The 26,738-nt window shown below is 39.6% G+C and overlaps 1 protein-coding gene across 5 annotated transcripts in view; it reads right to left on the bottom strand.

Annotated features, from left to right (window-relative positions):
- PEAK1 (pseudopodium enriched atypical kinase 1) overlaps nucleotides 1–26,738 on the bottom strand; it is a 130,810-nt gene that overhangs the window by 52,696 nt on the left and 51,376 nt on the right. For 3 of the 5 annotated variants that reach the window (XM_075099941.1, XM_075099946.1, XM_075099943.1), the window contains exon 2: nucleotides 22,753–22,922. The exons of 1 other annotated variant lie outside the window; for it this stretch is intronic. The gene's annotated coding sequence lies outside the window, so the exon portion shown is untranslated. Of the gene's footprint in view, nucleotides 1–18,374; nucleotides 18,501–22,752; nucleotides 22,923–26,738 lie in introns of all 5 variants that reach the window. One more of the 5 variants, XM_075099942.1, reaches the window with a different exon arrangement.

The raw sequence follows: 26,738 nt of genomic DNA, 5'->3' as shown, positions 1-26,738 counted from the left end.
AACCTTTAATAAGCATCTCCAGAATGTATTCACAATAAACAACGATGAAATACCTGAAAAACATTATACTCCTTCTATAGTTACAAAACCTGGTAATGGCTGTGGTTATCCTTCCGCTGAGCACAGCCTGAGAATGAAAACAGTGTATACCATCACTGTATTATTGAATCCATCAATTCTGCAACTTCAGTTTACTTAAAACTCTCTCCCTTTGACTACTGCAACCTCTGGCTCCAAAGATCTTTGTGCTGAACCCCTGATGCAGCAAAACCCACAATTTCAGGAAAAAAAATATTTCAGTTTAGCAAATTAACTTATAGATAGCAAAATACAAAATAGGATTAGAAAGGTTATGAAGGATCTTACTAAAAAGTAGCCAAAGAAAAACAAAACATGGTATTCTCAGGAGCAGATATCTTATGAGAGAACTAGTGGATCGCCGCCAGTCTAAGAGGTCAGCTGTAATACAGGAGGTAAAACACATTGCAGAGAAGCCAGATGGTTACTCTCCATCAGTCTCAACCCCCTCCCTAAGACACTTATGAGGTATAAAATCAAGACTTGAGAGAATTAAGTTTAAAAATAAAACACTATCAGCCATTATAAAAACCAAGATATTAAAAATAACTGATAAATTAAGAGCAACAGCACAGAAGGGCTGGAATGTGTAAAGCCAGGAACTGCAGAGAAACTTGAGAACCAGGTGGCTGAATACTCATGAAGTTATGTGGCCTTCATCACCAGAGCCAGTACAGCAAGGAGCTAAGCACTGTACGAATGGGACACACTTTTTGTCATGACTTCTGTGAAAGGAACTTGCTCTTCTTCCTACAAAACAGTGAAATAATGGGCAAAAGAGAAATGACACAATTTTATTCAAAGTTTTAAAGAAGTTCTCACAAATTACTAACTGCAGAGCACGCAAATGGTGCAATAGAAGCCCAAGGCAACCAGCAGGTTACATGCTTTCAGTGTAAGAAAATCAATGACATGATTTACTGAATATTGTATTCGATTCTATTTATGACATCTCAGGAAGAAATGCAGCATAAAACAACCACAAAAATATTTTAAGGGATGAAAAGCTTTCCATATTAAGTGAAACAAAAACATTAGGATAGTTTAGTTCACAATTGAGACAAAGAAAATAATAGTATATTAAATGATCCATCACATAAAGAAGATAGACTGGATGTTCCCATTTAGTGTCTTGTCTCAGAAAAACAGCAACAAGCCCAATGCAGTGTATTTAAACCAGTAAAAAGAAACTTATTCCATATAAAACGCTTCCTGAAACAAGCTGGCACCGAGATGAAGAGGTACCACAGAATACAAGATGTTGTCTTAAAGACCCCTGGTCTATACTCTTCCACCCAACCTGCAGCACATCTCCCTCCCACCTCTGTAAGCACGTTCCTTTTGTTTAGGATTTTACCTATATAAGCCTTCCTCTGGCAAGGCCCTTCTCAAAATTAATCTCTTTGATAACAATACAATTCTGATTTTTCCTTTTTATCAGATCCTACTCTTGACTTTCAGTGTTTTTAGTTTAATGTAGTAAAATAGCTAAATGCTGAAAAAAAAATACTAATATCCCATTATCTTCCAGTGGTAAGGCCTTTCTCTTCTCCTCCCACACTTTGTTTTGTAGCTCTTGTGCCAGGCTCGTATCTCAGCCTTGGAAACACTCTTTGTGTTCATTTCTACTTTTTATGACTGTCTACACGATCATGTTCGATAACCAGGACCTCAGGCTACAAACTACTTGGGCCATGTGCCTGTGTGTTACGCTAGCATGTGCCTTGCAATGACCTATACAAATCCATAGCAATGTGTAAGTATGATGGTGGTAGGTAGACAGATAAGGAAGCCAGATGGGAGCCTTACAAGATATTAGTACTGTTTGAATGCCTTCATGCTACAAGATAGAAAAATCAGGATAAGATTACAAAGGAATGATCTAAAAGGGATTTTTCTCTACAACTAACCTAAACAATTTAACTTTTGAAGACACATACATTACTAGTTTATGGTGGAAAACAGAAATAAAAATAGGCCACATACTGATATCTCATTCACTACTTGTGGGGCAAGTGCCTGGAAAGGGCTTGAATCTTTGCAAAACTCCTTCAGTTTCCCACTCCACAGCAACCATCTCCTCCTACTGCCTTCCACTTGGTGCAGTCATTTTGCCTTGTTCCTTGAACCTGCGATCACAGACATTCCGATTTGAGGATCTCTCTGACAATATCGAAAAGCTAGCTTCAGGTAATTTTTTGGCCATCAAAGTTAGTTCAAGCAGCTTATTCTTACTCAGACTATTCTTTTAATTAGTATGTCATTTATTCATCCCAATAAGCTACTTTACCAGGCATGATGAAGGCAAGAAATATTAATTTGCAGTCATAAGCCAGAGAAATTAAATGAGTGATGAGCTCTAAGTCAGAAAGTTAAAGTTATTATTGTTTACTGCTGTTGAAGTTAAAAAGAAAACAACAACTCCTCTTTACAACAAATATTCTTAGGTACTCCTTATGCTTTGCCCAGAATCCATCCCCACAAAATGGGAAGCCACTGATGATGGGAATGCTATTGGGGGTAAGAAGCACCACCACAAGTGAAATTTTATTCATAAAAGGAATTAGCAGATACCAAAATAGTATGCTTTTAGCATTCATGATAAACAAGGATTGATTTTTTACTTATTCTGACCATTAAGTGTTGTGTCTAACTATCTTTTAGGCTAACACACCCCCAGACACCAGGATTGTGTTCTCTGTAGTTTCTCTATGCATTACCCCGCACATACTTCCACTACACAATCCTGCTTGCAAAGCAGTATCAGTCAGAGGTAGAAAAAGATGCTATTCCGTAACTGTGTGTGCACAGGTTCTCACCAAGAACTCGGTTGTACAGACAAAACAAAGCTTCTGCTAATATAGAGCCTCTGCTTCTTCCTACCATTTGGTACCAAAGTGGATTTACCATAAAGGTATCAAATACATTTTCTATACATTTTTATAAATGATTCACCAAGTAGAAAATCCTAGTATGCTTGTAACAGCAGTGTGGAAACAGACCCAAAAGCCAAGAAAATAAATACCTTCATTTAAAACATTGTGTTGTGGACCACTGAGAACACCCAGTAGCTGTCATGCTCTTTAGCCTGATTATCAAGTTAGCAGTATCAAAGCCCCCAGAAAAGCTTCAAGTGCACAACACACCAGTGTTCCAGGCACCTTGGGAGGGGCTCCATGATGCAGCTGTAGCCCTCAATGGTGACAGAAAAGGACTAACAGCACAATACAGGGCATCTAACAGTCAGTAATTATCTTTTTGGGCTACCAAATAAGACAGGATGTAGGGCACAGGGAAAAAGAAAAAGCCAACAAAATGGCAATTTATTTTAGTCCACAAAACCTGATCCCATACTTAAAAATAATCCATACATCGAGGAGCTATGCACTGAAGGCATCATTAAATAGAATCAAGGACAGAATCAGAAAGGAAATGTAATACAAATTCTTTATTAGTTTTTATCTTTACATTCAAAGACGGTTTTTTGCAGCTAGGGAATATGCTCAATTTATTTCATAAGAGAAGAAATGCCCTTCATTTTCCAAGACAGATGTTTAAACCTGTCAAGTATGTAAACCACTATAATCTTTACCCCAATGCTGTAAGACAAGGAAAGGGAAAGACAGAATTGCTTACTGCTGCTGAGACGGCTGTCTTCATGCAGGCAAAAACTATCCTAAGAACCAACCTGCTCTGTGGGCAGCGGGAGCATCCAGCTGCATCCAGTCACTTAAAAACCAGAGGTGGCATATCACAAAGAGCAAAAGCATCCAGAGTCGAGCCTGGCTCACCCCCCCCACTGCTTCCCACAGCCCCTCCTGCTCCGAGCATTCCTGGGAGCCCAGGCTGCCCAGAAGCTGTTCCTTCCACCTGTGACAGCCATGCTGTCAGAGCGCTCAGATACTAATGAAGAGGCTGCTGATCGTACTTGAAAATAACTAGCTTGAAACTTATCCAGTGCTTATTCATGGGACAGAACACAGCATGAAACAACAAAACTGAAGCACTGTGAACAAGCTCTAGTGAAGGAAAGAGAAAGAAATTCAACACAAATGTTGGTTTTCAGAAATGGTACTCTTAAATTCTTTAGTTCTTCTTTACAGATATAAATGTTTTCCTAAAGGAGTTGATTGCCAAACAAATTTTTCTGCTTGTGCTTGACAGAATCCTAAAAATGCAAAGATTTTTCTATCCAGAAAAAAACACAATGTGAAATTTCTAGTCTCGTATCGCTAAGATGACTCAATTCCGATCTACAGGGATCTGAGGGTAACAGCAGAATCACACTAATCTGAATTCCTTCCCTTTCAAACAAGGTTTTTCTGACAGTATACTTTATTGGCATGCAGGACAGCTATGAGTCCACCATTGTGCAGGAATGGATTTCACAGAAACCACACGATGCCCAGGGCAATTACATTCTGTCACTGCCAACCTGAGTAAAATATGAAAGGCTGCTATTACCTGCCCTCTTGGAGGGTCTTGAGGGAGCTTTTGTTCCTGCCATATACAACACTATGCCATTTTGAACTAAACTGTTAACCAGCCTAAGGGAAACTGAGAGACCAAGACCTACCCCCCGTCCATGCAGGCAGCATCAAGTTGCAAGGCAGTATTGATAGCCTCCCCACTGCTCCCTGCTGAGATCCTGGGCTCAGTCTCCCTAGACAGGTCAGAAGACAATATAAATACTCCACCAAACAAGGAAAATTGCTCAGGAATCTAAATCACGCTTCCCCAGTACTGCTTCATCAACACTATGCACAAGAAGGTGATGCGTACGCCAGGTCTCCCAAGCATAGTCTGTAGAAGAGACTACATGCTCTCTGTAGTACTTAGTCTTGCAATTTATAGAGAAAAAAAATCTGTACAGCAGATTTCAAGGTTATGGGCTCAAATTTGGCTTAATAACACACGGTGGATATGTTATATAAACAGTATATGGGATCCCAATGTTAGTCAAATGGCGAACTGCAATGGTAATTGTAACAGCTACAGAACAGTGTGTTACTCATTTCTTTTGCCCTCATATACAAGGACTACTGTTTGTTCTACTCTGCCTCTCTTTATTAAAAAAAATGAGCAAACTGAGCTCTCAAGTCTTCTCTTTAAAAGCAGCTGTTCAAACCTTTAACCACTAGTGACTTTTGTGATTTGTTATTAGCACCCCTGGACTGTTGCTCCCCAGAAGACAACACAGCATTCCTAGAGCTGCATACTGGTGAAAAACACAAGGGAAGCAAGCTCTACTCTTGAAATAGTGTCCTCTGCATGTGGAGTCCAGGCACCGTCCTTTTAAGTCCAGACTGTTATCCAGAACTCATGATAACAGGGTGGTCATGACTTCCACAAGCTTCTGAGGATCTTCACTTCTCTCAGTGGAGTCAGGCAAGCCTGGTCTAAACTCTTCATTCCCAGTTTACAATTGCACATTAATAAAACAAATTAAATGCTCAGACCTTTTATCGATGTAATCAGTGAGTACCTCTGCTTTCAAATTTCCTGCTCTCCCTATTAACATTTTCTTTCAGGCTACTCATAAAAAACCCTTGACTAATTTTAGGACAAAGATTAATACACAGCATACCATGCCAACTCGGTAACAACCTCCTACTTACAATCAGTTTCAGACCTATCACCCACAGCCAGGCCCAATCTACATAATACATATTGCATTTTTATAATTTTAGTTTCTTAATAACAATATAGAAAAATAATAAATTAAATTAGAATGTACTATATTTAAAATTAAGCCTTCTGCGCACTTGTTAACAGCGATACTTATTCAGAGCTCGCTAAAATTCAGCTTCTAGAAAGAAGACATACAGAAGCACGAGGAAGAGAGGACATGTGGTTTTGCAAATGTAATGGATTTATGATTTATTTTAAAGTTATTTTAGAAAGCAAACCTTTTGCTTTGCAATAGTATTAGGCAAGTTATTCAACAGAAAAACCAGTCTGAGCAATCTGCATAAAGATTCAATGTTTAGGTTTTTTGTATTTCCACAGAGATTTGTAGAAATATTTTTTTCGCAAAACCAGAAAATTAATCATTACTAACTTAACCTTATGGGCTGTTTTAAGTTCCCCCTACTCAAATAATTTCTCATACAACAATCACTCAGCTTTTTTATGTCTGCTGTTTTAAAGAGGCTTTTGTTGAAACCAAGTATGTTAACAGTGATCTCGAAGCTTTAATTTTGATAGAAACTGCAATACGACAAACTCAATAAAGGCAGCAGAACTATGTTTGGATACCAGAATGCAGTATGAAAAAAAATTCAGCTATGAAGTTCAGTAATAGGATATTTATCAGCTGCTTATTGCATCTGTAAGCAGTTGCAGGACTTGGCCCGTGTTGCTTCATACAAGTATGCTGAAAAACTGAAGCAGATTTGCTTTGCACTGTGCAGGTTTCTCAATACATATTAATACAAACATTTTTGCTACATAAAAATATTTTTTCCTCCTTTTTTCTCTAGAGTGCAAAATAATTTCCATAATTTCCTGTGGTATCGCAGGGGCAAGACAATGAAAGAGAAAAGTGGAAAGACACAACAAAGCTTATAGCGTTTCTCCGAATACACTGGTTATAAACAGCAGCTTCATATAACCTCTCTTCTACTTTCACCTCTAGTTCTGCCAAAGCAAGGTACTGCCTTATAAAACACAGCAGCGTTCAGCCGACACGACTGCGATGGAGCCGACCCGCCCTGCTTTACCTCTCCCAGCTTCTCTCGGCTGGCGTCAGGAAGCAGGTGCACAGCCAGTGGCACTCGCACCATTTTAGTGGTGCTTCTGCTTTGCTCCAGTCGACTGCTATTCCGCTGCCAACCCCGCTGCATTTTGCCAAATGCAATTCAGTACCAACATACTGTACTTCTGTTACAGCAGAGAATTCTTCCAAGTCTGATATAATTCAACATGATTAACAAAAGGACGGTTTCATAATGCTAATTAGCATCGTGTAGTCAGAAGATAGACTGTAGGCCTGTATCTCTAATGTCCCATGTTCAATTTGTTCTCTGGACATAAAAGACTGGTACATTAACCATGTCTTATTTTCACATTTTTCTTCTCAGAGAAGCCTGGATGAATTGTAACGCACAGAGATAGTCTGAAACGCTCAGCAGATGATTTTGCTTAAATCTCAAGTAAGACAAATTACATGAGATCTTCAATCACTGCCTTGGGATGTGCGGGCGATATACTGCATTTTACAAGTAACAGCCTTTGGAAGAATTCCGTTTGCACACTTCAGCGACTGTACACTCTTAATTACATGCTAAAACTTTGAGAAATAAGAACTGGAAAGGAAAAGAGCAGAAGAGAGACTTCACAGAGATTATGAGATGGCTGCTTGTTGAAATTAGGCAACACCATCTTTAATGTCTGCAGTGCTGAGTTAAAGAAGGGGAAAAGCAGATTCCTCATACTGCCCGTGCATTCCCTTTTAGGAATGGACCCATTCCATAGTAACTAGTTTTAAGTAAGAGATGAAGCTCTGGCAGCAAGTTCACTACTTGAGTGAGGGTTTTTATTTTATAGGGTGTGATGGAAGAACAAGTTTGAGGCTATGTAAAAGTAATAAAATAAATTCTGTCTCAAATCTCTGTGAACCTTTAATATGCCAGGACCCATAGACAAATGAAAGTCTCTAAAGATCTCCAGAATCTTACTGCTTGGTATGCCTATCCATTTCCTAGTGCACACTTCATTTTTACACTCTAAAAATAAATCATAAAGAATGAAATTAGGAAAAAGTATCAAACTAATTTTTTTTAAAAGTCCAATTTCAAACTTCCTTATGAAGAATGAGATTCAAAACCTCTTGTAGTTATTATTGCCCAAGGATTGTAATTTTTTAAAACCTTTTGGATGGATTTGATGTTACCTCACAACAATGTGGACAATACCTTTGTTTTCTTGTAGATGCAAATGTTGGATCGTTATACCAAGATCCAGCATTACTACTATGGCTAAAGATACTCAAACAGGTCTCAGGTGTGTACATACTTTTCTTACAGTGGTAACCAAGCTGAGAACCCTACACAGTCAAAGGTTATGCATCAGGTGGCTGGCTTAAGTTTTGCAAATGGAACTAAAGCACTACTGAGGGTATTGCTTTCCTTCAATATTATTATTGCAATATATGGGGATAAATGTAATACTGCAGGTAAACGACTTTAATTGAAATGTAAACTGCTTGTTGATATTGTCTCTTTCAGTTCTCCTTTTCTGATCATGAAAGTGATGCTAAAAATTGCTGTGCCCAAAACATTTGAGAAAGACTTGAAATCACTATCTGAAAGTTAAGCGTAGTAGTAGTTTAGGGGTTAAAATCACATAAATAGCACCTTCTTTAAAAATACACCTGTGTAGTTTCTGTACTGTAGCAGCAGAGAAGTATACGTTATACATACTTATAAACACACACAACGAAAGGAAGAAATTCACAAGTATGAAACATGTCGGTATATTTCTGAGATCTTCAGATTGAGATCTACATAAAACACAAAGGCCGAAAGCTAAAAGTGTGACCAGATTAAAGAGGACTTAAAGCTGAGAAGATACGATAAAAAAAAAGAAAAACCTACACTAGAAATGAATACCAGGAAAAATTAATTTTGGCTGCCAGCTTATCCCAGTGAAAGATGTAAACCTACTGAACATTTAAAAACTCTCTGTTGAAACCAGTCTCTATCAGGATACAGCCAGCAATGATCTACTAAACCGCAGCTAGACACTTCTGGATACCTTTTGTAGTTGACTCCACATGAGATTATACGGCTTTGTCCACAGCAATGGTTTTAGGAACGATTCCCACTGTTGCCTTTGCAGCGGGTCTGCGGTACCAACACGACCATTGGGAATATTTCGCCACCCCACCATCTGAACTGTTCAAAGCAAAAGTTTAACCCATGGTGAAGGCAAGCGGTGACGGCTGTTTGCTGTAGCACTTTGGCCAGTACAGGTGGCTGAAGTAGGTTCTTTTCTGGGTAGTACTTACCAAAATGCATGCGGTCAGAGAGCCCTACACATCATTTACAAAGTTCTAATAAACAACTTCCATCACAGAAAATACAATCCAGCTTTAAAATAAGCACTGCAGATCTTCAATTAATATCGTAATTTTGTGGACACAAGCACGTGCAATTTATGGCAATTATTTTGAAGAGGAGGAGGGGAGAAGTTATAATACATAATGTTACAAGCAAGGAACTTCCAAACCCAGCTCTAAAATTATCTTCAGCTTTGATAAATCAACAAACTCTATTCCCCCCTCCCGTCTGCCTATTTCTAGTCTTTGTTTTTTCTCCTCTCTTTAGACTGCTCATGCGCTTCATCTGATCAAAATTCTTTAAGGATGTCAAGGGGATAAATACCGCTATTAACAGCTCCTAGTTTCCATTTGCTTTTTAGAAATGGGTGCATTACACTTTGAGGCATTATATAGGCTATTAGGTATTCACAAGATGCACTATTACCGCAAGGCAATAGGCAGAGGCAGAAGTGGAGACTAAAGCATTTTTTGCATTAACAGGAGGATCCTCCAAGCAGTTTGCAGAGTGTGCTCCACGGCCATTCAACTGCTCTACAGCATTAGTATTTCAAGCAGAAGATATTTAACTCTGCTTCTTCCAGGACCAAAGTATAAATGCAGTGAATCAGGTATTTATCCAACACAGGTAACAGATTTCTACCTAGCAATTTTCTGCAACTTAGATGTAAATGATACATGAAAAAAGTATCAAATGTTAAACACAAGCATTTTAACAGAAAAGTAGGGAACATGGCAACAACCTCCATGTTTTGTCATCAGCAACAACTGCAGCCCTACAGCCCTGAGGAGCCTACAGTTCCTATCAATCTGTGATCAAATTAATAAAAGGCAAGTGCAGCTCCAATGGAATTATGGATACTTTATTATGCACATTCAGAAACAGACAGTCATGAAGCATTGCCTTGCTAAATGTTATAAAAGCTCTTATAAATATTCATGTTCAGCATTTCTACTCTTAAGCATTTAATAATTTCTTTAAAAAAAAGGAACCGGGGGAAGAGGAAAGGAAGAAGTTACTGATTCATCAGTTCCAAAGAGTTTAAGGCAAAAGAAAAACCAAACTTTTTAAACTGCATTTTTTATTTTGCATATTATATTTGTGCATATTTAATATACACAGTGCACAAGTGCTCTATAAATTAGACAGCACCAAAATCAGAAATTTACAAACAAGATTTTTTTTCAGGTAGATTTTTAAAAAAATTAAATCTGAAGTTCTAAAATGGCTTCCATGTACTAAACTAATGATTTTTTGATAACTTGAATTACTTGAATTTTGATAGCTTGAATTTCTGTCACCACCTTTTGAAAAACAAGACTGATCTGTTGCTTCTGACGTTTGTATGAAAACAAATGTAGTTGGCTGCACTTCTCTGCATTTTCAAAAACCCTTTGTCAGAGATGAACCTAACATCCCAGCACCAGATAAGTATGTCTGCTTCGCAATGTCAAGGCATTAGGCAACTCAACCCATCCATACACAGCTGTTGTGAGCTAAAATAGCAAGACTGAAAATCCTGCCATCAGCCCTTGAAAGCACTGCATTTCTAACTTTATTATACGGCATGCAAGCCTCCTGATTAAGCCTCTTTCACTTAAAGTTTATCAACACTACTGCAAATTAACACAGATTACTGTAATACTTGCTGACAATACAAAAGCCTGTTCACAAGCGGCTTGTGCACAAAAGAGAAAAGATATCGCAAAATAGCTTTGACATAAAATTATAAACCTAATATAAGAGCTAAAAGATATAGAGTAGTAACATCTGAACTCCTCAGAAATCACACAAGCACAGACAGCAGTGAGGTACCATCTTAGACCTCCTGCCTTGCTGTGATCTTGCCTCCAAGCCAGACCAAGATAACCAACACTCTGCCTCTGACATTGTTCTACCTACCCTTTTGTACCAGGAACATCACTTCTTGCCTGAGAAACGCATGCTACACTGTAGCTTTGGGTTTCAATATCTTCACAGCATCTTTTCAGATACTGCACTCTGGACAAAGGTCCCCATTCAAGACACTATTGCTAGAGGGGAAAAACAGTAATCTAAGGAGATGCTTATGAATGCAGACCCAACTCATTCACATGCACCTCAGTTGGCAAGTAGACCTAGTGTTGGGTGAACAGGGTGGTAAAGCAACATTAACAGCGGAAGAGGCTTATTGCTATGGTACTTTTAATTCCCTCTTGTACCACTCAAGTCAGATTGCTGTCAGGTGTACCTGACTCTGCTCTCAGGTGTACCGGACAAGTCTCAGTTATTCCAGGCATATATTGTGTTTAGAAATACAAAGCAAAATGAAATGTGGTACCGCCTTTTACTTCCCTCAGGAAAACTGCCTCTTGCAAATGGTTTTATAATTTTCATTATATCCTGTTTGATTTGCTTCACCATCTTGACTGGAACAATAGCTAAGGCATAATAGAAAAAAATTTTTCCACAGGCTGGTTCTAATTACATTAAATCTCAAGTGAGATAGGACATTTAAATAAGAAACAACAACTGCAGAGCCTGAGATAATAACATACCAAGATACTAAGCTTTTTAAGAGTACCATTAAAATGATGCATTAAACATTACAGTGTACTCCAATCACGTTTCAACATGAAAGCCATTTCTTCTGTGGCATGCTGCTGTAGGAGGAGGGTCAGCAGTTATTGCAGTCAATGTTCAACTCCGAACAATTATGAAACATTATCCCCTCATGCTAGAAGTTACATAGATCTTTGTAACATGAACGGCAAGATACATGATTAAACTTCTGCATGAGTGAGGCAGTTGGGAATGCAGGGTCACTGTAGGATTCATCACCTCATGAACCACAATGTAGAGCTGCGGAAGTTTTGAAAAGCTGCTAGGTTTTGTTACAAGTTGTACCTTTAACATTTTGTCATGATACCTGAATTCTTGTTTAATGCGCTTGGAAAACATACCATCTTTAGATTGCTGAAAACCACTGAAATACAAACATGCTAAATGGAGACCATGGCTATGCAGTCTAGAAACACTGTAAAACCTGACATCATTCTGTAGTTTGTGCGTTTAATGTTTTAAGCCACTGCTCAACTGTGCCTCCAGTATTGGTGCTTATGAGACCGTGCAGCAAAGTCCCTGCTGGAAACCAAAATCAAAGAAAGGGAACTTATGTAGGGAGGGAAGGAACTAAATTCCTCCCTGCCACCTCCTTTTCGTTTGGCTAAGTGCTAGCCCAGGCTAAAGGGAAAGAGAAGGGTTTGCCTGTGGAGGAATGAGGACAGCTCATCAATTCCCTCTGCTCACAACTAGTTATCAGACCGACTTAATTAACATCAAACTATGTGTAAGTGATTCTATGGTGTGATTTACTAGTGTATGGCTGGAGCTGAAACAGATACGTACACAGAGATTTGGAGATCAGTTACTTATTGCAGAATGGTAGGGGTTGGAAGGAACCTCTAGAGATCATCTTGTCCAACACCCCTGCTTCAGCAGGCACACAGGACTGCATCCAGGTGGGGTTTGAATGTCTCCAGGGAGGGAGGCTCTACAACCTCTCTGGGCAGCCTGTTCCACTGCTCTGTCACCCTCACAGTAAAGAAGTTCTTTCTCATATTTAAGTGGAACTTCCTGTGTTCCAGTTTGTGCCCATTGACCCTTTTCCTGTCACTGAGCGCCACTGAAGAGTCTCAGCCCATCCTCTTGACACCCACCCTTTAGATAATCCTAAACATTGCTAAGATCCCCCCTCAGCCTCCTCTTCTCCTGCTGAACAAGCCCAGGTCTCTCAGCCTTTCCTCATAAGGGAGATGCTCCAGCAGTTCCCTGTCTTTCTTAAACTGGGGGGCCCAGAACTGGACACAGTACTCCAGATGTGGCCTCACTAGGGCAGAGTAGAGGGGGAGGATAACCCCCCTGGACCGGCTGGCCACACTCCTTTTAATGCAGCCCAGGATACTGTTGGCCTTCTCGGCCACAAGGGCAAATTGCTGGCTCATGGTCACCCTGCTGTCCAGCAGCACTCGCAAGTCCTTCTCAACGAAGCTGCTTTTCAGCAGGTCAACCCCCAACCCATACTGGTACGTGGGGTTGCTCATTCCCAGGTGCAGGACCTTGCACTTGCTTGTGTTGAATTTCATGAGGTTGCTGGTGGCCCAGCTCTTGAGCCTGTCCAGGTCTCGTTGGATGGCAGCACAGCCTTCTGGTGTATCAGCCACTCCTCCCAGATTTGTGTTATCAGTGAACTTGCTCAGCGTACATTCTATCCCTTTGTCCAGGTCACTGATGAATATGTTGAACAGGACTGGACGCAGCACAGACCCCTTGGGACCACCGCTAGTTACAGGCCTCCAACCAGACTCTGCAAATAGGGCATGATCATGACCCTCTGAGCTCTGTTGTTAAGCCAGTTCTTTATGCACCTCACTGTCTGGTCATCCAACCCACACTTCCTTAGCTTGCCTGTGAGGCTGTTATGGGAGACATCGTCACGCCATCATAGAAGGCTATCAGGTTGGTCAAGCATGATCTCCCCATGGTGAATCCAAGCTGACTGCTTCTGATAAACCTTCTTTTGCTCTACATGCCTGGAGATGACCTACAAAATGAACTGATCCATCAGCTTTCCAGGGATAGAGGTGAGGCTGACTGGCCCATAGTTTCCCAGGTCCTCTGTCTCTTCTGGGTCTTCCTTATCTGTTCAGCTTTTTTTCCAAAATTGTCATAGTAAAGTTTCAAGGAAATTATCTAGATACTGAGGATTAAGAGACTTACTTCAGTCAATAAACAGAATCTGTGATTCTAAATTCTGTGCTTAGAGAATATAAACTTTCACAGCAGCAGTTCAGTAAGTACAGCATTCTTGTCTAAATAGTGAAATGTATATTAATTCTCTATTAGAAATGTAATCAAGTACACAAAAATTTGAAAAAGTTTATTTCAGAACACAACTTATTTCCTGTGCGTATATTCTACACTTCAGACTTGCAACACTAAAAGCGCTCTCATGCACTAATTACCTATGTTTGTCTAGTGAACAATGCTGCGGCACTGAAGAATGATTGCTCACATGCAGGAAGTTGAGTAGGACCACTTATATGGCCATATTGCAAAAATGTTTTGTAAATGCAGCTCAGATATCTGCACAACCACTGCTGGAGACACCTGTCTGAAAAGATCTAAATCTGAAAGAAAATGCATACAGATATGAAGGTCATCAGTAGGAGATGCGTGCAAGTATTACTACCTATGAAAATATTTAATTCACATTTAATAAAGAAGGAATTTGACTTGTACATATTTATCTGCTCTTTTTTTTTGTCAACTTCCTTTAGTCCCTTATAAGACATCTGCAAACTAAAATTAGTTGAAGATGCTCACCCTCATGTACCCTTACCATTCTCTTGCACCGGCACTGCTGTTCTACTGACACCTCTGAACCAGCTCAGCTTTCAAACTGCAGCAAATCATCCTGTACATGAGGGTGAAGTGGCATTTTCTATTTTCTGCCAGGTCAGGAAGTTGAATGGGCTCATGAAGCAATAAGCACCAAACGTTCACCTCGGAAGGGACACCACAGCGTGGCTAGGAGCAGTAGTGAGGTAGCTGTTGTAGCTCTGTTACCCTCCACACCCTAAGAAGTAGAGGTCAGTAGAGATTTTAGCAGAGCAACAGCAGCAAGTGTTATGTAGGCATCATGGCAAGACTCTTGGGCTCACATTGACTTACCGTGTTGCATAAAACCTTTCCATTGTGCTTAAGTATGCCTTCAAAAGAATACTTCAGTAATTTAAAATTACTGGAGCAGTCTGTCACACCCTCTGTGGCAGGGGCTGCATTAGCACCATTCTTCCATCAACAGATTCCCTAGGGCCAAATGTTTTCCTTGAGAGCTGTGAGTAGTTCAGGTAAATCAAAGACTTGACCCTGTTTTACCTGTTCTCAAGATACAGAGTAGTGTCATTCACACAGGGCCATGGACTGGTAATATCTATTTGTAGATGCTCTTAAAATAATCATGTGAATCGCCCCCTTTTTTTTTGTTGGGTTGTGCGCAGTTCTTAGCATATACCTTCCACATTAGATACCACTGGAAAACCAATGCATAATTTTACATGCAAACTAAACCAAAGGCTATTTCTTCTCCAAAGAATAATAATTTGAAACTTGCTAGTCCCGATTGTGAGTTGAAATAAAGGCTGATAATAACAGAGGCTGTGCAGAGTACAGGTCACAATGACCTGAGTACTGAAGAGAGAAGGCAAGATGAGTGTTTCCTGAAGCTAGGACATCTGTAAAAGCGAATGCTACTACTGCAGTGCTAGAAATTCAGCAGCATAAGGACAAAAAAAGGGAGACTTACTTCAACAAATTGGATGTGATATATCACAGTTTTAGTGCTGTATCCCATAGCTACTGAATTACTGAATCTTCATTGACTGTTTTATGACACATGTGTTCCTGAGTTGCTATCCAAGTTTCTTCCTACATAGGCTGGTAGTCTCTCATTAACAGCCAGATTTACAGAGCACAGATTTCAGATTTTATAGAACCCACTGTGCTTTCTAAAGACCCACCTTTTCTTCTAATCAACTGAAATAAAATTTTTTGGCAATGACTCCTGGTGTTTGGGGTCTTTTTTTTTTTTTTTTTTTAAAGACTTGCAACACATATTTCTCAGCCAGACCTCTAAGGATGCTAATAAGAGTTACCCGTATAGCCTCTCTCACTATTTGCCCCCCATAAATTCTTTGAGATACAAGTACTTTTATGTTACAGGAAATGAGGACAACAGAAAGCTGCAGATTCCATGAATGTAAAAATTGTCTTGAAGGCATGGAACAATTCAGCTCTAATTACAGCCAGCTGGAGTCTGCTCTCTTTGCAGCGATACTTAGATAGTTAACCAAATCCTGACTGATACAAGACTCAAGTATGTCACTACCACTCAGATATTCAAGGTTAATTTTTGTATCCATCACTGAAATCAAGCTTAATGGGTATTATCAGCCAAAGACTTGAAAATCAGTGACATGCATACAGTTAGGCAAGGATTATTTTATCTTCAATGAGCTTGGTGCTGCCTTTCTTCAGCTGCTGAAGAAATGCCTTTTCCATTAAAAAGGCAAACTCAAATTTTGATTAATTTCATGTCCCTTTAACACCTGTGAACTCACCCCAGTCTACGCCCTAAACTTAAATACAATGAAGCCACAACATTGATGTAATAAATAAAACCAAAAATGTTCCAATAGGCATTATTATAGTAATACACAGTTATTTCTTACAGTATGCCACCTTTACATTTTTGAGTTTTGTGTTTCTTCCTAAGTAAGCTTTATATGGATGTTGAAACCAAACAGTATTATGCCAAAAGTCAAATATACTGATTTGACTGCCAACACATATACTCTGAAACCATGACAAAAGAGGATGGCACAGGAAGTCTGAAGTGTATGAAAGGAAAATTGCTAACACATCCCTTCTTCTGCTTGCAATGAAATACATTTTTAAATTGTTAGGTACCTGAATTGCATTTGCAGCCAAAAAAACAACCTGAGAAAGGAAGTCAGTACCAATAAGAGAAAGTTGTCTTCCCCAACTGTATTTTCAGCAGTGCTTTCCCTAAAAATATAAACTTTTAGACAGATTCAATCCCTCTGACTGGTGATACAGCTAGTTAATGCTGCACTGATCAGGAGAAAACATTTTGTCACTGCTTTTTATCAAGTGGTGGCTCCTGCGACTTTTATTCCTAGTTACTGACTCCAGATATCTACTGTGAAAAATCTGAAGTATTTTAGCCTGGTAAAGATGTTCATGAAAACAGCAGTGCACCCCAGAAGTTGTTGGTAAGACACAGTGCAATGAGAAACATAACTAAACAGTAACTGTTAGATCTTGGGTAGGGCTATAAATAAAAAAACCATCACACATCTCAGTAGCATACTTGCAGTATCCTTAAAAAGTCTGGGTGGGGAGGCAAGAATCTAAATAATCTGGAATAGGGATTCTTTCAATTTTGTATTTTATTTGGCCTCACACCTTATTATCTAGTATTGAAAAAGAAACAGTCCCAATTATGTTTGCACACTGCCTACCATACTCCTTCAGCAGGGAGAGTCTATTTTGATACATATCTTTGGAATGCCACTGTAACACAAATCATAAAGTGTCACCACAACAGTGCAAGTTAACATGCAACCTGCTGTTTTTCTCTGGAGAACACACAGAATTTTCATTACCGGAAATGGAAAGTAATGGGCTAAAAATAAAAGCTTAGCAAAAAATAGGTTAACTTGTATAAAGAATGATATACAAGACAAGGCCGAAAAATAATGCAAGACACGTATTTTCAGAATTATACTGAAGTCTATTAAAACCCTTAGCTATTCACCTATGAAGCACTGTTGCTTAAAATATACGTATATACGCCAATGTTCATGTTTAAGAGTGATGACTGGGCTAAAAAAACCTCCTGCTTCATAAGAACAAAGGAAGACAGACTACGCATCATCAGCAATTATTTCTGAAAGTATTTTCAGAGTTACACTGAAGAGAGTTAAAGAAATTTATGTTTGAAAGGAAAAGTTGCATTCTGGATAAATTCCCAAGAAACCCTTGGAATCTGAGAAGCCTCCAAGTATTTCTGTTATTTGGTGTTTCAGTTAAAAGGCGAGAGAAGAGAAGCTGCTGGAGCAGCCCACTGAACGGGGTGGATGCTGTGGTGTACGTGGGCTCTGACTCTGGCCAGAACCCAGGGTCAGCGGGACTCTTGGTGCTCAGCACAACACTGGCAGCTTCCAGTGGTTCAAATACATACCTGGGTGACTACATTGCAGGAGCGGCTGCGCTGTAAGAAGTGAAGACATACTCTCTTAACATAGCACGCAGCGCTGCTATCTTACTTCCGTTTCTCAGGTATATTTTTAGATGTGGCTGCTTTCTGTTCTCTCCTTTCCTCACTCTGCTCTTAATATTAACAGACAGGCCAGAAGTATGGTATTTACATAATTGTCTATATGCCATTTCCTAATAAGGAGAGTATGGAGCTAATGTAACAACTTTGATTTACAGGTTGTAGCAAAAAAAATAGCCCTAGTACTGTAGGCTATAACTCTTGAGTATCTGGGCAGCACTTAAAAAAAAATCTTTTTATGGCAACCACATATGTAATCTTTTCCAAGTCAATAAGAAATTTATTCATATGAAATGATTCTGGCTTGCAGCAGATTCAAGTGTGTTGGTTACCTTTTTCAATCCTAGAAGCTTATCATTCTCTTAATTAGCAGGAGCTGAGATGTGTTAGTGTTTTGGGGTTGGTTCCCTCCCCAGAATGGGAATGTGTTTCTTGCCAAGACCATGTCACACAACAGGCTAGAGAAGAATGAAAGGACCCAATGTTAAAAATACAACCTAATTATCACCAATGGAACAGCTGATAAATGAAATTACAAAATAAAATACACTAATTTCATGTGATAGAAATTAAGGGAGGGTTAATTTGTTATGAACATTGAGCAAATGAAAACTGGAGACCCCACCATGAGCAAGGCCTCTTATCTTGCCATCACTGAAAATTCACTGCTCCCACAATAAGCAATCTTCCACCCTACCACAATAAGAGCTAGAGGATCCAACACCCAGCAGCGAAGTTGTTTTGATGTAAAATACAGGAGCCTGTTCAAAACGAAGAGCAGTACTGGTTTGGAGCTTTGTAAATTTATGAGATGATTTTTCCATTTTGCCTGTTCTGCTTATTTGAAGTTTCCAGGGAGAGTCATCACACCAGCATAAATTTAACAAACACACACATCGGTCTCCTTTTATCAGATGAACTGACAGAGACAATATTTTTAACATACCTGTGATGGGGCAGACTTCATAGATAAGTATAAGTGAAAAGGGAGACTAAGGGAAACTAGTGAAAAATCAGAATTGCCCTTTGGAAAGAATTGTGTATAGGGACATTTAATAAATATTTTTATGTTACCATTGCTTACTCTGTCAATGTTTCCATTTTGAATCATCCCCTTCAGACATTTAAACCTCAACTGAAACAGCCTGGCTGGACCTGAAAAACTAGCAAGTCAGATCTCAGGGGAAGAACACACGCTTTCCTTAACCCCCAGAACTCAAACACATCCCAAATTTAATATCCTTAAGCTCCTTTTGAGGTAGAGCTAAAAATCTTGGGTTTTGAATCTTGCTTTTGTTCATATGTAATTGAAGTTAAAATGTTACCCTATCTCTTCCCTGGTTTAGCAATACAATTCTGCGATTCCTGCGACGCTGATGGGGAAGGCAGCCGGCCTGTTCTGGCCAAGCAGCACACAGAACACAGTGCCTCTGCTCCCAACGCTTCTTCAAACCGTTAAGTACAAAGTAACTGAAATGGCAGCTGAAGTCTGGCAAACTCTTCACGTACACACAAAGGAAATGCAGTATAGAAATGTAAAATCATTAAAGGAATATTTTTATGGTTATTATCTTAAAAATGCATTTATGCCAATAGCCCCTCCCTGTCTTCTGCAGATACCTAGCTTTATCTACAGTATACATCAATCACACCAGACTCTGCTTCAGTGCCAGTATTTTATGTTCTTTCCTTGCTCTGTGTGCCAAGCCAAAATGAAGAAGCAAAGGCTGCCGCTGTTTCTGGACAAAAAATGGATTCTGCAGGAATTAGTGGGCAGTTTCCTTTCACGCATGCATAGGCCTTCATTCTATACGATGAATTAACCTATGCAGACACGCTTGTAGCGTAATGTCTTTTCAGTGGAAAGTGTCCCTACAGAAATGTATGTGGGTACTGCGTGTGGGAGAGGAGGTTGATAATAGCTCCAGAAAAATGCTCTCTGATGGTAAATTACCAAACACACCTCTGTCAGCTGCACAGCTGCCTACAGCCTTCCATTGTTATTGAGAAGGTGGTGACTTCCTCATCACTGAATCTTTCCCCTTGTTTTGCTCTTCCTTCCTGATGATAAATGCACTTTTTATTATTCTAACCAATTCACCATAACTTTCAGAAATTTTATCACTCATTTAGATTTCACTCAGTGAGTCAAGCGGAAAAAATGTGTTCTCAAGCTGAGAGAAAACCCTCCCATTTGAAATCCCTGAGCCAAGAGCACCTCCCATGCAACATCCTCCAGCTGTTCTTACAAACAGAAAGAATCTGCTCACATGGCATCCTCAATCAGTTCCCACCTAGGCTGCTCCGGAGCATCTCCAGCAGGAAGGAGATCTGCCCAAAAGAGCAACCCCTGGCTCTTCCCAGGCTTCCTCCCGCACAGCTCACCCAGCACTTCCTCAAACCACAGAAACTTCTTGATGTGCAGCCTATTAAGATCTTCCTGTGCCAGCAGAGAAATCTATCTCACAGCATCCTTATTCCTGTTCCAGGGCCATGACTGTCACTGTTATCAGCTAAATAATGGTAATTTGAATACAGCAACAATTATGGGAACCTCTTTCCTCAGCTGAAGCCGTTATCCTGGTAGATTTACAGTTAGTGCTGTTTTGACAAAGGCTGGGTGCATACAGAAAAGCTTGCTCTGCCAGGCAGCAATGTACAAGGTAACAAACAACACACCTTCCAGTTCTCTAAGAATTTTTCCTCTAAAATGACGACAGTTGTAAACTATTTGTATCTCCTAACCTGCTGGATAAAGACATGCCAAGGCGGTACATTTTCCTTAGTCAGAATGAGTAGGACTTCGTGACTAGTATTGCTTTTTAACTTGTGCTGCTAATATTTTTGGGCTCTCAAGTGTCTTACGGAAATCTGAAAGCACACTGAAGTCCCCCAGCTCCACAGCTTTTGCAAAATAAAGACATAAGAACTGGAACTGTCTTTTTCCTCATGTTCTCATTACACATGTCAATGAATTAGAGATCTATTAAGTATATGTGCACCCATTCAAAGAGAAAGGACCACAGAGCTAAGGAGAAGAACAGAGAAAAAGCTTTAAAAAGAGCACAGTAAATTTCAAAACTTGAAAAAAAAAATTTTCTTGTAAGTCTCTTTTCAGCTTCATTTGTCACCACTGCAGATGCACAGAATCTGCAAGCCCTCCCCTCTTGCCGATAGAAGTAGGGGAAAAAAGACAATATACAAGCCACCCTGGAAACAAACCAGACAACTGGTGACGATGGAAAAACCAGTTAGGAAAAAACCCACCAGCCTCCTGACCAACTGAGGCACTGGCCAAGCTGCACACTTTTGGTGGGGGGGCTCCTAAGGGCTGGCCTGATTGTGCTCTCACAAGAGACATAAGGAGCCTTAATGTAGATTTCAGACAGGGCGGTAACATTAATGCTGAACGTTTTCTAAAATCCTGCCTTTAACCCTCACAGAAATTAGGACATAATTATTCTTGAGCAGTTACAGTTCTCCCATTGAAGTTTTAACACAGCCCATGATACACAGGTGGAATAAATACCTTATCTGGACCATAGAGAACAGCTATACCTGTAAGGTTCAGAAATGCAGTACTAATTTGTCTACCAGAAGTCACATAAAAATACTATCAGAGCTGTTCCCTCTCACCCTCAAGAACAGAGGATAGTATAAGGAGCCATTATACAGGTCTGAAAATCTGAATTCTTAGCATTTAAAAATTGTAGCAAGCAAAACCACAGCACATACAGATTTCCTTTTTTTTATTCATGTCAAATGGAAGACAAAGGGAGATGTGTCATTTTTTGTATATGCAGTTACATTACTATTTTCTATCAATATAACCAAACTAAGGAAAATTCTGTTGTACATAGGTTCAGTGAGGCTTTGAGAAGTGCAAGACCACCTTCTTTTACTCCCTCTCTTAAAAGACATTGAATCATCATCTTACACTACTTAAGGTGTGGTAATTTCCCCCCCTTCTCCCTTCTTAAACCTTCTGTTTTTAGTGACTGGTTACACTTCACTCGCTTTTACAAAGGGACAGAGCCTACAACTGGAGAGCTAGGAGAAGCTAGGGCCTTTCTACTCCCACTTGAAGTTTTAGAAGTAGCACAAGTCTGTATTCCTTAGTACATTGACATGGTAAACACATAGTACAGGTCTCAAGTATAAGATAAAAGTATTTCAGGTGTTTTGTACCTGATTCTGAATGGATGAAGAGCAGAGAACAAGATAAACAAGTAAGAACTGCAAAGAAAAGAAAAATGAAAAAGAGCTTTTTCAAGGAACTGTTGATTGTTAGAAGAAATGAGCAACCTTCAGAGTATACTATGTGTGTCTTTTCGTGTGCTCCAGAAGTCACCCAAATTACTCACCATATAACTAAAAACAGGTACAGAGATGGTTCTACAGCTTGTTTCAAATTGCAGTTTTGCTAGGCATTTGGTAGGAAGACAGTCACTGACAGTAATAGCAAAATGAAGAGATGGGATGAACCTCAGGAAGAAATTTCAACTACCAAGTAAATAATCAGATACTGAAATTCCAGCTTCTTCCTAATAAAGGAAACTCACAAAATTACAGAATCATGCAATGTTTGGCTTGTGCATGATTACTCTGTTTAAACTCTGGGAGTAGTAAAACAGTGCCTTCTGTAATCCATATAATTTATTTTATGATACTGTATTAGGGAAATAAAAAGATGCCAGAAAAATTAGTTACCACTTAAGTTTGAGGCATTTCATCCATTCTAACGCCAACGGTTGGCTTGGCAAAACCTTCTGCAGCTACCAGCAATAAATCCCACTGAAAGTTTCAAAATTCCGACTTCTCCAGAGAAATTTGCTTCACCCTCTTCTCTTCATGACTACTGGTCAGGGCAGCAACATTTTCTGTTAAAGAAAGACAATGATGTTATTTCAAAGACATGTCAAACAGGATTTATTGTTGATTTGCCTTCTTTAGTGATCTCCTGATCTCTTAAATGCGACAAGAGCCACATAAAAAGACACCTGAATTCCCTTCAGAATTCTGGCCGCACAGCTGGCACACCAGACTCTTTCCCTCCTCCTTAGCCTTCGAATTTCTCTTCTGAACCCCAGATGCATACTGCTGCAGTCTCCTTTTAATTTTGTCAGCTATCTAGCCACACTACTGTTTTGCAATGAAAGCACGGGTTGAAGTGTACCCACTGAAGAACAGCCTGTGGGAGCTAGCTGGTATAATTGAGGACTCTTCCTAGCAAAAGGAACAGGCAGCATTAGAAATTTTCTCTTTTTTTAATTACAATTTCCAAACAAAATAAAGAGCGAGCTGGGAAAAAAAATTACTAAAACTAGCCACATATATTACATCTTTTAACCAAACACAAGCACGCAGGTTTATATCACTTATGTCTGCATATAAGTAGTTCATGGTGGTTAGACCTTCCTTCTTCTAAGTTACTCAGATAACTTCACCTTAATCCAGCATAACTGCACAGTCTCCTAACAGAGCAGCAGAGAAGTACTTGTTGGTTTTCTGGCAGCATCAGGCTGTCTCTCTAACCTTCCCAGAGGTCTTTTAAGTTATCAAGGAGGCAGCACAATCTAGTTCTTTTTTGGTTTTGTCTGCGGGTTGCGTTTTTTTTTCCTCCTTCTCCCGCTCCCCTGGCCCCCAGTATTCTGCTACAGTGACTTCAAGTATGAAGGCATTTGTGGATGACAAAGTTCGTGGAAAGCAAGCAAACACAAACGCCCAGAGAAGTTTCTTGTATTATGAAAACCACAGATAACATGGAGCAAAGTGCTTTATAACTTCTATGAAAAGCAGTTAGTCTGGTGAGCATACGCAGACTGTGCAATTGCAAAAGACAGCGCTGAAGAGACGAGCATGACAAGCAAAACCAACTGCTGAGCACAGTAAGCAAAATGCCTTGACAACCATTATCACAACAAAACCAGTTTTTAAGACATTTGAAAGGAAGGTACTGAAACAGCTTTGCAGATGAGCAGCAACAGGTGAGATGAGTAAGAGCCATTGTAACTGCAAACATGCAGTACGTGCTTAAACATATAATTCATCAGAAGGGTGAATGCCTTCCTAATGAAGACAGATAAGGGAATAGCCACTAATTTAGTCTTAAACTTCAACTTGTGGCTCATCTTCTAAACTGAGATAGAGATAAGTTAAGAGCTTACTCTGGATGGAGAAGATTAAATGTTTTCCTCGAAACTTGTCTGAAAGTTACCAACCAATTTGCTTTTGCAGATGGGGTAGCCAGAAATATGATGTAGGGGAAGAAAAGAAAGGAGAACAGAGTCCTGCAAAGCCTCCAGAAAGAGTGGCAAAAGAATATCACAATGCTTAGTTGTTTGAGAACCTCACTCGGCAGCAAAAATTTTTGCATATTATAGAGTTACTTGAATTAAGAAAAAGCCAGCCCCGAAGAACAGAGACATTGGAAAATGCCTCATGGCATGGAACGGCTGTATTGAACATGTAGTTTGAGTCTCTCAATAGGTATGTGTCTGCGTAAAATTTTAACACCTTCTTCTGGCTAAGCGAGCAACGGAGTGGGAACTTGTGGATTTAGGCTGCATGCTCAATTTAAAGAAGCTGGCTAGGGGAGGGCATTGTTTCTCCTCCTTTAGTACTTGAGGTGGCCACAGCTCTTCCAGCCTGCAGTACAATGTAAATTGTAGGCATCTCTGGGCATACCCCTCCAGGAACCACCAAGACGGGAAACTATTGCCATAGCCGTATCTGTGTCTAACTGGAAGATAGTAAAGGTAGAAATAGTACTTCATGTATGGCAATACTAAAATTCAGCAAGGGCTAGCAGATAACGTACATAACATCCTCACGGTTCCCAGGACTGTTATCCCGGGAACTTACTTAAACTAAAAAAAACCCAACAAAATGTTAACAAAACCAAATGTCATTATATTTCTAACTGTGCTACTTCTTTAAATGTAGATAAGCTAGAATCCTATAATCAAAAACCCAACACTTACATCCATTTTCTAATGTCAGTTTCATGTAGGCATTTTTACTTCTGCCCTACAATTCTGCAGACACTGCACAGCAGTAGTGAAGGAGTTTGCTTTGCCATTTGCCTTTCCTTTCAGAATTGCACTCCAACAGCTCTGGCACAGCTGGAGATGGTGGAGATTCACTACCACAGCTTTCTATAAATCAGGTGTTCCTGTGGCTTATGAGGAACATTTAGATGTCTTAAAAGCTGCCATTACATTTCATAGGTGCCACAGAAAACATTTTCTCTCCAACATAAGCATATTGCACATTAAAAGGTAGCTGAGTCAACAAGTAGTATGGAGATGATACATAAAGTTTCTGTTGTACTCACAAACAGCACACTGACTTCAAAAGTGTAATTTACTACTCAAAAACAAAACAAAAAGGATCAAACCCTGGCCACTCTATATTTACTTTTGTTTCAGTGTTTATTCCTAGAGATTAATTTACACCATTTTAAGTTAATTGATAAAGACAACGTGAAATCCTTCCTTTTAGCTGCTGTTCTGTATTTATTAGACAATTAACATGGATAGAGTATATGGAGATGCAGATAAATGCCTTTTCAATTTTTTCCTTGACTTTCGGCAGAGGCTGCAGGCAGTAGAAACTCAGTATGAGAAGAGCTGCATGTGACTCAGTCCCATACAAGCTGTCCTCACAAAATTGAAAGCGGGGAATGCTAAACAAATGAATCACAAGTCATTTCTGCAAAGCATCCCCTACTTTCTAGCAATTGCCAGCCCTGGGAGCTATCTGTCCTGGCAATCTGAGTGGCAGCCCATGAATAAAAGGGCACCTAATTACAGGAAGTCTAGGTTTCAAAAACCCATCATACAAGTTATGATTGCTGACTGTAGGGAGGCAGGAACTGAAGCAGATCCACAAGGAAACAAAGCCATGATTTGGGAAATATTTTTCCTATTAATGTTGACTGCAAGTGAACTCTTTGTGGGCTGTGAATGGCTGTGATACTTTAGCATTCTGTACATTGCCTGATTCCTATCATAAGAGCTTCTCTTCGCTTTTAGATGCCTATCAAATTTGCCAAGCTAGTAGGATTCTGGCAACATTTATGCCATTAAATGTATCAGAGTGTTGATATCTTGGACACAAAAACCTGTAAAAATACATAATTATAAAAATGCATGTTAGGTTATCCTTTTTGCGTGATACAGTAAAGAGGGGAAACAGATTATTGCCAAATTGACTGTATCAGCAAAGCATAACACAATATCTCAGGGTCAATATCAACATGGAAAGCATTGCATTAAACCACAGAATTTCCTTCAATGACATTTCACAGGCCTCTCACACGCAATGGATCCATGACAGCTTTGCCAAAGAGGCTGCAAGGATCATCCAGCACAGAAAAGACTGATCTGAAGACAAGAATTTCTAGAGCTCCCTCTGAAGTGCAAGGGGATATTGCTGTTAATTATTACTGCACACATGGATAGGCTGGTTGTGTGACGGCATTTTGAAGTGGCATTACCTAACCATCTGGATTCTGTTTTCGGAGAACAACTTTACTTCAGAATTGTCTCCTTGGGTGAAGAAATGCTGTAGACAGACTACATCTGCTCTTAAAGGAGACAGAGAAAGGGAATGAATCAGGTCAGGGAATGTGTCTTCCTTTCCAGATATACTTAGGTGTTTAATATAAATTCATATAGGTACAGGAGAAGAGA

Source organism: Phalacrocorax aristotelis, chromosome 7, assembly GCF_949628215.1.
Source record: "Phalacrocorax aristotelis chromosome 7, bGulAri2.1, whole genome shotgun sequence".
In the NCBI taxonomy this organism is placed as follows: Eukaryota; Metazoa; Chordata; class Aves; order Suliformes; family Phalacrocoracidae; genus Phalacrocorax; species Phalacrocorax aristotelis.
Note: the sequence above shows the minus strand (reverse complement) of the source record. Positions and strands in the feature narration are given on the sequence as shown.